At 42.7% G+C, this 15,307-nt stretch overlaps 1 protein-coding gene and 1 long non-coding RNA gene across 13 annotated transcripts in view; one reads left to right on the top strand and one right to left on the bottom strand.

Annotated features, from left to right (window-relative positions):
* Window positions 1-15,307, bottom strand: part of Dys (Dystrophin) — a 172,142-nt gene that overhangs the window by 73,444 nt on the left and 83,391 nt on the right. The gene's annotated exons all lie outside the window — the stretch shown is intronic.
* On the top strand, window positions 1,466-3,821 carry LOC135436515 (uncharacterized). Its single transcript, XR_010437543.1, has 3 exons — window positions 1,466-1,589; window positions 1,704-1,830; window positions 1,886-3,821. It is a non-coding gene; the product is annotated as an uncharacterized LOC135436515 (long non-coding RNA).

Raw genomic sequence — 15,307 nt, 5'->3', positions numbered from 1 at the left:
CTGTTGCGCCAGACAACAGGGTGCAAATATCGAGGGAGAAATGGCCACTAGAAAACTGGCCATCAACCCATTTTATTTGATTTTTTTTTCAATTTTCCGCACAATCGAACGAAAGGCAACAATGACAACAACAGAAACAACAACAATTTTCACTGTCGCCTATCGGGCAGAACGAACCCTTCAAGAAAAATAGACGTACATATAAAACGGAGCATGTGTGTAGGAGTAGAAGGCGAAACCAGCGAAATAAGCAGACTTTTCAACACATTAAACACAATAAATCCGAGCCGTAACAAAGACAACGAGTAAACAACTTGACGCGTCTGCCAAACTGAGCGTTGAGTAATGTCAACATGGGCCCAAGACAACAACAACGAAAGCGTCAAAAGCAAAAAATATGCCCCTGAATGGCATCTGGCATCTGAACTCGCTGAGTAATCTAAAATCCGCACAGCACACACACACACACAGAAAATCCAATTGACTGTGACCGTATTGTTGTGCCAGTGCTGAGGCAAAGCCGCAACACATTTGCCAGCATTAGTAAGATTGCAATTACTGTTGTGCGGCGCAGCTTTTGCGTGTGTGTGTGTGTGGGTATGGGTGTGCTCGCGCCTAAAAGCAGAGACTGTAAAACATAAGCACCGCACACAATGCAATAGCCATGACAACGAGCTAAACTGCAGTCAGTCAGCACGATGGAGAGATCAGGGACAGGAGCCAAGAATTTTGCATCAGTTGGATGCGAGGCGCTCTGGCAAACAGAGGCGCCTTTAATAAACACACTCGACCGGCTTTTGGTTTTGATGTAGAGCTCTCTACAAATGTCAAGTGTCGCATTGTTTGTGTTTCTCTTCTCCGAGAAAAAACAGAAAAAAAAGTATAAAAAGGGGTAACTAATAAAGCTAAAGTGTCATCAGGACAGCCTTAAATCCTAGAGCCAAAGAGCTATTATTACAGTTTCAGTGTACTGAAACAGTTTTTTATTTGATCACGAGGTAAATTGAGTTTTTAGTCTAGTAATTGCAAGCTCAACTTTTCAGTCTGCGCGTATCGAGAATAATCGGATACTACGCGAGTCTCTCTTTTCCCATGCACAACTCAATTTGGCAAAATGTAAACGATGCCAAGATGTGCAGAAAATACATGATACAAGAAAAAACAAGCTCATATTTTTTCGAATTTTGCAGTATAGGTGGGGCGTGGCGTGGATAAACTCGCGCATTCTATGCGCAGAAATTTAATTTTAATGCGACGCAAACTGTTTTGCAGTTCATTTGCGAATATAAACACAACAATCTTTTATATACCCGATCACAATTTATCTATAAAATATGTATGTTGATAAAAAGAGAAATTCGTAGGAGCGGGAAGAGATAATGATATAAAAAACACACCAAGCATAACTTAAATTCGTGGTTTTCTTTAGATAGATATACTTAAGGCGAATAAATGAAAGTTTACTGTTTTCTTAGTATGTAGCAAGCTTATGTCAATATGTTAAAAATAACTTTCATATAAATGTGCGAATGCGTCTCTTGTGAGATTATCTAAGATGTAACTCTGGGAACTGACATAAATAAAAGCAGGTGGGAGCACGCACACAATTGTTATATTCTCAATTCTACGCAATTGTATTTTTAGCAAAAATTTGTACATATTTAATATAACTTGACTCTCTTCATATATGATATGATTCGCAGGCCTTAAAGTGAATCACGGCATAACTCAAATGGACGCAGCTGCCAATTGAGTTGCACTATCGATGTGGCCAGAGGATGAGTTTGCTGGATTGAAAAGGTCGAGTGACTGATTGACTGAATGCCAGAGGTATTAAAGTAATTGCATGCAATTGTATTTCGTACATGAATTTCCACATTTTCAGCCTGTCACAGTGAAATCCAAACATGAAAATGCGGGCAAAATGAATAGTTGGATAGGCTGTATCTTTTGCAGGCCCACTGTGCATATATTGGATCTATCGGTACCTGAGTTGTGTATGCAGCTATTGACTACATTTTCTGATTAATGAAGCTGCCATTCAGAAAACGCCAAAAGCGTTGCCTGCCACAGTACCAAATTGAACTGTTGCATATGCTAAGAAAGACAGAGACAGCAACAGAGATATGACCCAAGAGATACAGAGAGGGACAGACGGAGAGAGTGAGAGAGACAGAGAGAGAGAGAGAGAGAGAGGAAGGCAGGGTGGCAGCTTGCAAATTGGGAAAACGCCGAACACATTGCGTTTACTGCCAGCTGCAATCTGTGAGATATTTTTTCATCGTATTTTCAGCCGGCATTTGCATAGCTCTCTCGCCCGCTGCACTCCACGTTAACCCAGTTGCACCTGCGAAAACGCCCTATAGTTCGCCTGTTTGTATGCTGTTCGCTGCCAAAGAAAATATGTCAAAAATCAGCAAAATCTGAGGAAAAACGAAATATTCTTCGATCGCATACAGCTTGCAAATGTACGTGCGCCGCCCACGCACATGCACATACGCAGCACACACACACAGGCACACTCACACACACAGGCATATAGATACGCGCCTATCGCAAAGAGACTTAGCTGTTGTGCTTGTTGCTGGCTGACGGCTGTTTCGCGCCGTTGCCTAGTTGCATTGAAGCTGACACCTTGTCAGACACCGAGACGGCTGAAAGTATGCAAACTGTTTCGTCTGCTGTCGGCTCAGATTTTCGTTTTCATTTTCCGAAAAATGAAATTGTTTGCTCTTTAGCTGCAGTTGTTGCAACTGGCGTTATCCGCAGCTCCTTTGAGCCGAGCGCAAACAGAAAGTGCACTTCTTTATTCGATGATCGATATTCAATTGTGCTTTTCAATTGCAAAATAATGAAAAAGTTGCAAGCCATACACATGACACATTTTACGTATCAGCAATCAAATACGGATGCGTACAAGTCAAGGACGAGATGTGCAGATAATGCACCCCTTCCTTGCTGGAAGGCTCCTTTGTCTGAGCGACGTGTTCGTGGGAGAATGGTATCATGTAACGCACCTCGTTTGATGAACGCAAGTAAACTACATATTAAGCAAATAGTATTAAAACTGTAATTTGTAAATCGTGCCTGTTCATTTCGCCGCTGAAATTTCAATTTAATTTAATTGGAGCAGATTAAGGTTTCGTCGATGAACAACTTCGGGCGCGTTAATTAAGCGCGCACTTGTAGCATACTTTTGCGAGCGCGCATTTTCGCGCATCTCCCTTCCTCAATGGAAGCCGCTCGAATTCTCGCTGGCTGTGAGTAATGAAGTGCTTTAAATATTAAAACCAATTTACGTGACAACATACGCGTGTTATGAAGCTTGTTACCCGCATTGTTGTTATTAATTCTGTGTCCCAAAAAATAAACCAGCTGGCGTATTTCCATGACTTGGCCACGGCCAGGCTCCGAGGCTAGTCAGGGCTCTGGCTGCTGCGCCTGTTCACAGGCTCGTGTGGCCCGTAAACTTTTGCAATTAATCAAGATAGGGCAACCAGCAACTGAACAACCACTGCGTCGTCGACAACAAAGTCCCATTTGCATGAATCTGCCATATGGCTGGCACTACCTGGACAGACTCGATCCCCGCCCCCCAATCACGCTCTCGCCCTCTTTCGCTGTGTGGGCGACACAAGATTAATAATAATAACTACGACTAGCGCAGCGGTTGGTCAGCAAGTGGCATAATCATGATTTATGACATGCAATTAATAAGCGGCATGCCCGGACAAGCGACAGGAGCCGCAATTGGAAGCTGTTGAAAGGCCCCCTGCAGCTTGCCCAGCCTGAACCTCAGTCCAGTCAAATGCACATTTGTAAAGCACGCACTTTGTTGTTATCTTTTTGTAATGACTTCTAATCATATTTTTGATTTAATAAAAATCTTGATTGAATACTAAGTGCAATTATGGCTCTCTCAAAATTATAAAAATGTTTATAAATTTATTTTAATTTACCACGAAACATGAGAAAATTTACATTAAGCCAAACAACTCGGTGAATTGTGACAAATGTGGTTAATATTAAAACGGCTTGTCCTTGCACAAATTAAAAACAAGCTTCGCATATAGAAACCAGATTAACTTTCCTTTTAGTCCATCTATATGATTTCCTGATATACACAAGTAGTCAATATATAAAATTGACAACAATAATTATTATAATTACTTTAAAAAAGAATCCCAAAATAAAAAGAAACTAAGTGCTAATTAGTGAAGTAAGTTGTAAAAGCAAAAGTAATGCTAGTTGTCTTTGGTAAATGAACTGTCCGAGTCGGAAGAAGAGGGTCGGGCAACTGAACAACCTTTAGTATCCGGCGAGTATATAATTGTAGTGTTGTTTTAGCCGAAAGCCTTAGTTGACTCTGCTAATTAAAAAGAAATTGGTTTATCTATGCTGTGATGCACAGACCGAGAGTTAGTCAAACGCCAAAGCTGTACCAATAAGAAAACATCCATTTTCTATGCTCAGCTTTTAATTTAAATGCACATTTTCTATCGAAAATCCATTTGCTGATTTCATCCAACTAATTTGAGTCTTAATTAGCTTTTGTGACTAGCGATACAGTGAAAGTCAACACTTAAATATTTATTTAAACATTCATATAAATTTGCATCTTTATGCCATCAACCGTGTTGCACGAATGTTATCAAAAACCTTTACAAAGGTTATGTTTAAATAATTAAATTGTTTTACTCCTAGGTGTTGACCACAGAATTGCATTTATTAATTGCAGCCCAAAAGTGAACTCGCCTCGCCCCTGCTGTTGTTGCGGCTGTTGTGTGTACAGCTAATTAAAATAAATGGCTTGTGACAATGCCGTCAATGTGGCCACCAATGGTCGCCAGAGTTAGCCCAAATGGGTGCAAATGACGTTTCGGTTGGCCGCCTGTTTTACAGTTCATTTATGGCCTAGGGTCTATTTGGCGCTATTTTGAATATGCCCAAGGCAAACATGTGGCAGTCGTTGTTGTTGTTGTCTCTGTTGTTTTTCCAGGCAGTTAAAATAATTACTTTGTAATGAAAATTATGGTAGGGCGTCGACCGCCCAATGCAATTATTTCAGCTTGTGCACATTTGCGCAATTGTTTGCAATTACATTATGAAAAACACTTTTAAAATTTGCATTTGTTTACTTTTTGCCTCACCAAATATAATATATAGAATCAGCAACAAAAGTAAAAACTGCGAACGGCATTAAATTGAAATGCAATTTGGCAAATAATTTAAATAAATGGTGCAACATGAACATTAAATTGATGCCGGCAGCTATGTAATTGCTTTTTTAACAGTATTTGTTTAATCAACCAATTCCTCGCTAAATATATTTTACATAATTGCATTACTCATGCAATCAGTTTCATATATTAACAAATTGTAGAAAGCTTTTTCATTTGTCATGTCAGACAATTTATCGCAGTTACTCATCATGCACCAATCACTGCATTCAATTGCACTTGAAACTCGAGCTCATAGTTGCAGACTCCAAATTATGGCTTAGAACGTATAGATTTTGACCAGATATGATTAGCAGATAGTAGGTTAGCTTTATAAAGTATTTATATACTCTATAGTTTTCAGTTTGCCGGGTAAAACTTGTCCGATCAACCTAATAACACTACAGAAACAATTTCTTTGAACTCTTGGCAATGTTTTGAATCTCTAATTTACTAAATGCGATTGCCCTAATTATAGAAAGTTACAACAAGATTAATTAGTTATTTGGTAAATATAATTCGAAATATATTAAATTCTTTCCGGTAATATTTCTTTGTATTTACAGTTTGCTTTTATCCTTCATATAAGACAAGTCATTCAAAGGATGACAGCTATCTGGCACAGCATTAATTTAATTGCTGAATTTTATCACCCGCATATATGTATTACATATTGGCAAACTTATTAACTGTATGCTGGGTCTAACCGAAGCCAACTACTAATCAAATGCAGGCAAAATTCGAATATTCAAGCCGACCATAAGATAATGTGGGGTTCCAAGCGCTTGCAATCTGACAACTGATAAGTCATCTCGAGCTGGGCACAAGCCACAAGGAAGTGGTGCAGGCTCAGGTACAGGCAGGGGTCAGATCGTGTACAATTAGCAATGCCCAAAAGCGGCGCCAGTCGTCATTAACCCGTACAGCACATAGAGAAGCACGGGGATGGCCCGAAAGGGGGCTGGTAACAGGCATTTCCGTTTCCGCCCGCAGGCGTGCCAAATTGTACGAAATTAGTACTCTGATTTATTTTGCATATTAAATTTGAACACACTGTGAAAGCAGACATGGAGACTGGCAGAACCACAGCAGAAGCAATTTAAATGTTGTATGCTTAGAGTGAGGGGGTGAAGGGCGTAAAGGAGGAGGCAAAGCCCTATGTCAGGTCATGATAGCCTCACTGATTAGCTACTTTTGGGAATTTTCGTGACTTGTCGCTTGATTACTTCTCTCAACTGTCGCCTGGGCTGTACCCAAGTTTTATGTCTTTTACCCACACACACACACACACATCGTCAGTTTAATTCTCTGGTCCATCATCAGCATCATAATGAACGAGCTGGCTAAAACTACACATGAAGTGGGAGTGGCTGTGGGTAGCCTCGATTTCGGTGTCAAAATTTGATTAAATTTTCAATTTTGCTTGCCTTTGGCCTTTATCTGCCGAGCAGTAAAGCAAATTAGTAAGTTACCCTCAAAATGACTACGTAGTTTATTAATATTAATTGCCGATGCTCCGTTTGGCTATATTCGGTAAATTGATAGGTTTCCCATTTTTTTGACTTTTAGTTTCTGCTGGTGCTAGATTGTGATGCTGAAAGTTTAACTTTCTGGATCATTAACTTATTTGATGGCTTCTGCCACATTGTGTAATTGACCATAATATGCGGGTGGCCAAGATAGCTTGTTCTGGACAGGCCAATGCTTGAAGAAACAGCCATTTACTTGATTTAAATTGAATTCGAAAAAACAAACAGTTGTGGATGCGGTTTTGTAACATCTTATCGCAAAGTAGAAATATCTGGTAGAGAATATTATTATAAATTAAATGCTAAATGTCTGCACATACACACACGCACACACACACACTAAAATGCAGTCACCGAACCACCACGAATTACCAAGATAAGTTAAAAGACTAGTTTTTCATAATGTGAATTTCACAGTTCAAATTTTTACATAATATATATATTGTACCTACAAATATTTTATTCTATATTAAAAATAAATATTAAAAAAATGTTTTTCCTCCACAAAAAAAAAAAAAAGTTTACACTAAAATTACACTAAATTCCCTTGTGAAAAAAGAATCATGTAGATGGGCTGTTCGAGACCCAGAAATTGTGAAGCTGTAAAATTAAAATCGGTAAACAAATCTATTTTTTGAATATTGTAAGTGCTCAACGAGGGACAGACTGTAAAGGAATATTGTCGGAATACATTTAAGCAATAAATTAAAAAGAATAAAAAAGCACCTAAAAACCTCAACTTTCGCCAAGTTAATTCTTCTTGATAATTCGCAATCCATCAATGACTTTTTTCGCAAAATTCCGTGTTTAGGTACAGATTGTCAACATTTACCACAATAACAATTAATATTCACAAATATTTCAATAAATAATTTGAGCCAAATAAAAATTGTTGAAAATGTCTTTTGAATATTAACCATAATTAATAATAAATGGCAGGTTCATTATAATTGTACTCACATAACTACTTCTCTTTAAATACTGAGGTAACATTCGAAACATACCTGTAATTAAATGTAATAATAAATAAATTAGCGAATTGCAATTGCAGATGTTTGTTTAACTATATAAAATATAAATAAAGGGTCAAACACCAGCTGCCTTTGCACCAAAATAAAAATGATATTCGTGTCGCGGCTTCTCACTCACCTGACTCAAACGATCCTGACTATCGATGATATCGATAAACAACCGCATGCGATCGTCGAGTATCTGAAAGCCGTTTCGTGGCAGCAGCAGCAAATTCTGCACCGCATCCCGAATGCTGCCCGGGGTGGTGCTGCAAGAGCTGCTGTCGTCGCTATGGAAGCCATTTTGCAATTGTTGCTGCTGCGCTTGATGCTGCTGGAATTGTGGATGCTGCTGCTGCTGGTGTTGCTGCTGCTGCTGGTGCTGTTGTTGCTGCTGGTGCTGTTGCTGCAGCTTGAGCTGCATCGAGTGCTGGCGCAAAGCCTCCGAGCATTTGCGCAAATAATCATAGGAACCTTTCGATTTGTACTTATCGGCCATGGCGTGAAAGCTGTCCAATATTTCATTAAAGTCCGTCATCAGCGGCGCCGTTGAGGGCGTGGTCGTGGCACTGGAGGGCGTCGTCACCGTCAGCGCCAGCGAGCCCAGCGAGCTATTCGATTTGCTCATCACCATTTGCTGTGGCGAGCTGGTAATCACCCGTAGCTCAGTTGTCAGGGAGCTGCTGCCGCTGGCTGCCAGAGTTTTGAGACTGCCGCTGCTTGCAGAGCTGCTGACCACCTTGCTGGGACTGAGCGCCTGCAAATCCTCGCTCATCAGCCGCAAATTATCGGAGATTTGATGAAAGCTCTCCGAGGTCACCAGCGAATGTTCGCGCTGCTCCAGTTTGGCACTGTTGCTGCCGGGCAGCACGCTGCTCTTGGGTCGCCTGCGTGTGGGCAAGCCACAACCACTGACCCCGCCTGCAGAGGAAGCAGCACCAGCAGCAGCGGCTGCAGCTGTGGAAACATTCGCTGCTGCTCCTGGTGTGCCGACTCCTGGCGTGCCGGAGGTTACGTCGGGCATTTGTAGCGGCTTCGAAATGAAGGAGTCCAGCGTTTGGGAGCTACTCAACTTGGGCTTATCCGAGCTTTCAGGTATTTTATTGGCGCGTATTGCGTCCAGAAACTGACGCAGCTGATCCGAGGGCGTGGGCGGCGGTGGCTCCTCTGTGACAACCTTAGCAGCAACGGGCTCGCCATTGCGCTTCAACGTCGATGTCGGCTTGAGCACATCCTCTGGCATGTGCTGCTGATACTCCTGCCGCATGCTGCTACGAATGTTGTCGAGGAACAGGCGCAGCTGGTTGGACGGTGTCTGGACCTCGCCGGCGTTTGACAGTGAAGCGAGCGACTTGCTAACAATTTCCGGCGAGATCATGTTTGGCTGAAAGTTGTTGTTGTTATTGTTGTTGCTGCTGTTGCCGTTGGAGCCGATGTTGCTGTTGGAGCCGCTGTTGCTGTTGGGCGCGAGCAAATTGAGATTCGTTTGGCTTTGCTTAGTCAGCTGCTGCTGCCGCTTCAGCTCGGATAAGAGTTTCGCCTGCTCGGAGTACTTGCGCACGCTCTCCGTAATGGTGCGCAGCTGCTCGGAATAGGCGCGCAGCTGATGCTCTAAGTAGGCCTGATCCGGTCCTGGTGCCGCATAGCTGGAGGGTCTAGTATCAGGCTTGTCGGTCTCCGCCGGCTCCTGGCTCCCGTGAAAGCTCAGCGAGTGGCGCATGGTGCCCGCCTGCACTGTGGTCGCTGCCTGCAGCATGCTCTCCGTGCTGCAGCTCTTCTTGGGGCTGCGTTGACGTCCGAGCGTGCCATTGTTGTTGCCATTGCTGCCGTTGGCAAAGCGTCGTAGCGGAATGGGCGGTGCCTCCGTTTGCAGGCCGCCATTGTAGCGATCCAGACTGCGCGGACGCTGCACCCCATTGCCATTAAGATGTGCATTGATCGGTGAAGCCATCGCCATGCCCTGTGCCTGCTGCTGTTGCTGTAGTGCCGGTCCATTGGGCCGCGGCGTGCTTTGTGAACGTCGCGGTACGACTGGCACGCCGGCAACTGGCCCTGGCCCTGGCCCTGGCCCTGGCCCTGGCCCTGCTGCTGTCGCTGCTGCCGTCTGACGGTGCAGCGGCACGGGGGGTGCTGGCTGGCCATTGGTGGGACTTTGTCTGTACTGCTGGAAAATTGCCGCATATAGCGATTCCTTGTCCGCGGCAGTGGCTGTGGATGTTGTCGTCGTGTTGCTGGCGCTGCTCACGAGACTGACTGCATTGCGCAGCTGTTGCTGCTGACGTGAGAGCTGCAGGAGACGCTGCTGCTGCTGAGCATTGTAGTCAACAAAGCTGGACCGGCCTCCACTAGTTGGCGAGGCTGTGGAAGCGGTAACAGCAATGCTATGGGGTCGTTGCTTCAAGCCGCGCAGCCGAGAAGGCTCGGCGTATTCGGGCATCTCGTAGCCCTTGGATGTTGTTGTTGTCGTCTTGACAATTGTCGGTGTCGCTTCCGTAGGCGAGGGGCTATTCAAGAAAGGATTGTTGCCCTTCAAGGCTATGGGCGTGGCGGCACCAGGTATGCCCGCTGTGGGCAACATGTTCGTCAATTGCGGCGGCGGTCCTGGTGAATTTTGCAGCAACTGTTGCTGTTGCTGTTGCTGCTGCTGGCTCGGCAGGGGCTGTGTGCTGCCCGGGTACTGCAGCGACTCGCTTATGTGCAGATCTAGCTCATGGGCGTTGGGCTTGGCGTAAATGATGTTCGCTGTGCTTGTGCGTGTAGGAGGCGTGGCTGCAGCCGGATAACCTGTTATGCGAAAGCCATTCATATTGGCAGTCTGTAGCGTTTGTGGTTGATGCTGCAGCTGCTGCTGCTGCTGCTGCTGCTGCTGCTGCCTCTGCTCTTGTGCGCTCTTGGCCTTTATTGCCGGTGTTATCATATCCTTGCTAGAGTAGCTCGACTACGTGGTCATTGCGATTCCTTGTTTCCTTTTGCTGTTACTGCTGCATGCGTATGATTTTCAGTTGTTTTGTGTATAGCATGGGAATTGTTCAATTTTGATTGTAGCCGAGACAAGTGGGCAATCAGTCAATCAATCACACAATCACTCAGTTCGCTTTGGTCATCGTCTTTAGCTTGTCAAATTAATTGCACGTCGCGGTGCAATTAATGAAATTTGTGTTCGACGCTGTTAAAATGAATGCAAGTGGCATTTAAATTTATGGCGCACCACGCGACGTATACGCAATGCTTACAACTGTTAATGGTAATTGACAAAAGTTGTACGGTTCTTGAACACTCGATGTTACGAATTAACTACCTGACGATCGATATATGTATCGAAAAGTTTCTTATACGAAAAGGACTTAGATAGCATATCATCTATTCTGAACCTTTAGGATCAGTTAGGCAGTATATAATTTTATATAATCTCTCAAGTGTTACAGCAAGCAGCTATTAATACTATAATTTAGTTGACAAAACTTGATATTTATGAAATACTAAATATAGGTATATAATTTGCCTTGTGATAAGTTAAAACAAACAACTAAAATCCCATTAATCTAGTAAAAAGTAAATATATTCGTTTGAATGATGTCATTTCCAATAAATTCGAATTCAACATAAATATATTAATGGCAACAAGCTAGAAATGCAGCCAATCAGAGAGTCTGACAAGATGCATAATAGACATTTTGTTTACATGGAAACAATCAGTAAGAAAATTGCGTAAAACAAAATCACTAGAAAAGCCAAATTCCATACAAATACGCCGAAAGGAATCCACCCAAGCCAGAGCGAGGAATGAAAATTACCATTTTGCATTAGATGCAAATAACGAATTGTCCAAATACTCATTCCGCAGGGCAATACCTGTCCAAATATTTCGACATTCTTCGTAAGGCTTGGCTAATATATATATATATATTGTGTGTGTGTGTAACATGCAATAATATATTGAGGCCAAGGAATTTGTTGCACAAAATTCAAAATTGAAATGCCAACGGTTGCAGCAGCACTCAGAATACCCGTGTTATGTGCCGACATTGACAGTACTATTTATGGCCATCCATGTGGGCCACTACCTGAGACCGTCATCATTGTCTTTTTCTTTTGGTCGTGCTGGCTACGTGTCAGCTACGTGTCAACAGCATTACAAATATGTGTGACACACACAGACACACACACACACAGGACAACAAACAGAGAACTGAAACAAAAAAGGAACTGAAGCATTCGCACGCTTTATGGCATAAATATGCAGCAAGGGGAAAAGGGGCGATGGCGCGTCAAGCGAAAGGACGAGACGGCGAGGAAGTTGCTTGCGGTCGGGCTAAAACTCAGAATAAACATAAAAATTTAATAAAAAATGCGCATAAATTATAAATTACAAACTCAGTTGAAATATGAAAATAAACAACTGAGCGAGCGCAACGGTGTACGGGGTAAATGAGAAAATGAAACATGCCATGAGGGAAATGCGCGCAAACATGTTACAGATACTCTCTCACACTCACACACACACTCACACACACACACATACAGACAGAGAGACAAGCGCGCGGAATATGTGACAAACATGTGCCGAGTGGGTAGCATCATTTGCATTTAATTCTAGACTGATAAATTCAACTTAATTACACCGTAAGAAATCTTGTGGGTACAAAACAATTTCAATTGCTTTGCCAGCAAAATATTTGTCAAATTAATTATATTTAAACAAACATTGCATATGTCGAATGCTGCCTTAAATTGAGGCGCTCTTAAAAAGCCACTCACATAATAAGATTCCATAAATTTGCCATACTCGTGAAATGCTTTTATTTGCAAGCCTTAAGCCTTTGTAAATTTATTCCTAATTGGGCATAATAATAATAATTGGCACGCAGCAGTTGGAGCGGTGTAAGCCAACTTACAATGCCCTACAAAGCAGAGCGGGCGGGCAGCAGGGGCTGGAGCGTGATTGGAGGGCAGAGCATTTTGTCAGCTCGTCCTGCACAGCTGTCTGCCACATGCTCAGCTGTCTGGTGTTGTTCTCGTGTGCTTTATGACTAGGCATCCACACACACACACACACACACATACTACATGCACACAGCTCCTGTCGCTGCTCTGCCACAGCCTCAGCAGCGTACGATGAGTGTGTGTTACTGTGCTACAGCTGGGGACAGTAATAGCAGCAAAAGTAGCTTGTATCAACACTTTAGCACATGCACTGAACTGAAGAGTGCCACTTAACACACGGATACACAGGTGCACACACCGAGAGATGCCTGCTGACCCAAAGAGCGTTGCCCCCAAAAGCAGACTACAAAATGTCGAGCTTAAGCTACAGCTTGGCATATTTGGGTTAGCTCAGACACGCTCTTCCTAGCCTTCTCTTGGCTCATTCGAATTTTCAGCTAAATGTTATTCTGACTGCTGTGTCTACGTGTTTGTGTGTGCCAAGATTTCGAAATGCTTTTGAATTTGCTAATGAACATAACTCAGAAACCAGGCGCAACTGCCGTAACTGGCTGACAGACAAACCAAAAGATGGAGAGCTGGAACTCAAGTTTCGGTATTGTTTGTTTAAGTTTTAAATTAATGACGGCATATTTACTTGCGGTTGCTCAACTGAGGCAGCAGCTGCTCGTTCGTAGTGCTGGCTCATTCCCCGGTTACCCGGTTTACCCACTGACCAACTCTTCAAAATAGATTAACAAAAATTAATGTTATGCTCGGCTTGTGCCTGGCAGTGTGCTCTACTGCAAACTCGTTCGTGTTCTATTCTGCTTCTGGGTTATCTGCAGCAGAGCGAGTTGAAATTAAATAAGATATGCTGTCACTGTCACGGCTTGTCTTTGTGTGTGTCTGCCTGTATATCTGTGTGTGTGCGTATTCAAGTTTGTGTTTGTGTGGTTGATGAATCTCGGCAGCTCGGAATTTGATTCAATTTGTGGGCAGCAGATACAAGAGCAGCGACCATGGAAAACACAGACCGCATCTTGGGTTTGTCTACAAATGCGAAGAACTGTCACTTGTCCTAGGGGCTGTCATCGTTTGTTTGGCTTGTGCGTGCCACACTATGCTGCAAGTGGAAAGTGCGAAACGTTTGGCAAACAGAAATTAAATGGTTTGCCTAATGCAAAATGCGCAAGACATTCAGATTGAGTTTAGATATCAACGAGAGGAAACTTGCTTCCAAATCTAAGTATATTTGCCGTTGGGCCAATCCGTACGATTTGTGTCTAAGTCAAACTTCTTTGTTTTATATACAAATTTGAAAAATAAATCTCATTTTGCAGATGGGATTATTTCTGAACTTATTATCTTCATCTTTTTTCATTTATGATTAAAGATTTAAAATAAATCATATTTATCTCTATAGACGCGTTAATCTTTGAGGTTTTGATATCAATCAATCTCCTTAGTTTTAATTACAAAAATTTCATTAGATTTAAACCTCTGCAAGTAACTCCTTGAATATCAAAAGCAGATTATGCGAACGAACTCACAGAAAAGCTGCCCGAGAGCATATCAAGAATCACAAGCGTATCAAGAATAAAATTTTAAATATTATTTATTTATTTCTCAATATTGAAGCTACTCTCTGCAGATTTAAGACACGCCTAGCGGCACCTTTTCTCCACAAATTAAAGGAAGAAAAGGGCCTATTTCCTTAAGGGTAATATTCGTATTACATATAGCCGCAGACTGAAAACTGATTTTTTAATTAATGTTAAAACACAACCCACAACAATAAAAACAGTAGCCATAAGAACCGGAAGAGGAACTCAAAGGGCACCTCAGCTACCTGGCCACAGAGCCAGCCACTCGAAAGGAACGCTGCAAAAAAGAAAATCCCCAAGCTTAAAGCAATCTTTTAAAACAAACTATCGACTATGGCGCACACACACAAACACACCCGCTCACACTGAAAATCATGTTCAGATATAAAAGCAAACAAGGATAACAAATGAATGGGATGAAAGGGAGCAGGGATCTGGTGGGGAGAAGGGCGCATCGTTCGTGTAGTACAACATGCAATGGCAAAGGAAGACAAAACAAATAGACATGATAAATTAAAAAGCAAAAGGAATGTAAAGCAAACAACGCGGCTGCCGCACGCAAAGCTCAGGCTAAATTACAGCCTGCCCCACAGTCTGGGCGTGGTCGAGCATCTCGTCTCGCGTTGTAGGCGTCGTTCGAGTCCATGCTCAAAGTGTGCTAAGTGGCATGCCCCACAGGCATCACGACGGGTTGAGGAGGCCAGGCACGCAGGATAAATAACAAACCGACACTGATAGAAATTGGAATGGAAAAAAAAGAAAGGGAAAAAGAACGCAGGACTCCAGCTATGGCTCACCGACTTAACTGGCAGCTAAAGTTGCCCAGGCTTAGTATGTGTGTGGCACGGACTGTGTGGTTAGGTCTTGTCGCAGGTGTCGAGAGCTTTGAAATGCGAGCGACTTGCAATTTACATAGTCTCAATAACTAGTCACGAGCACTGAACAGGTTGGGAAGTGAGTAAGCAGACTGTATAAAAGATAATTTTAGTAAACCAATCGGGATAATTAAATTAAAATTC

Source organism: Drosophila montana, unplaced genomic scaffold (genome assembly GCF_035044405.1).
Source record: "Drosophila montana isolate Dmon_TW-CO22-7 unplaced genomic scaffold, ASM3504440v1 contig_3733_1, whole genome shotgun sequence".
NCBI lineage: Eukaryota > Metazoa > Arthropoda > Insecta > Diptera > Drosophilidae > Drosophila > Drosophila montana.
Note: the sequence above shows the minus strand (reverse complement) of the source record. Positions and strands in the feature narration are given on the sequence as shown.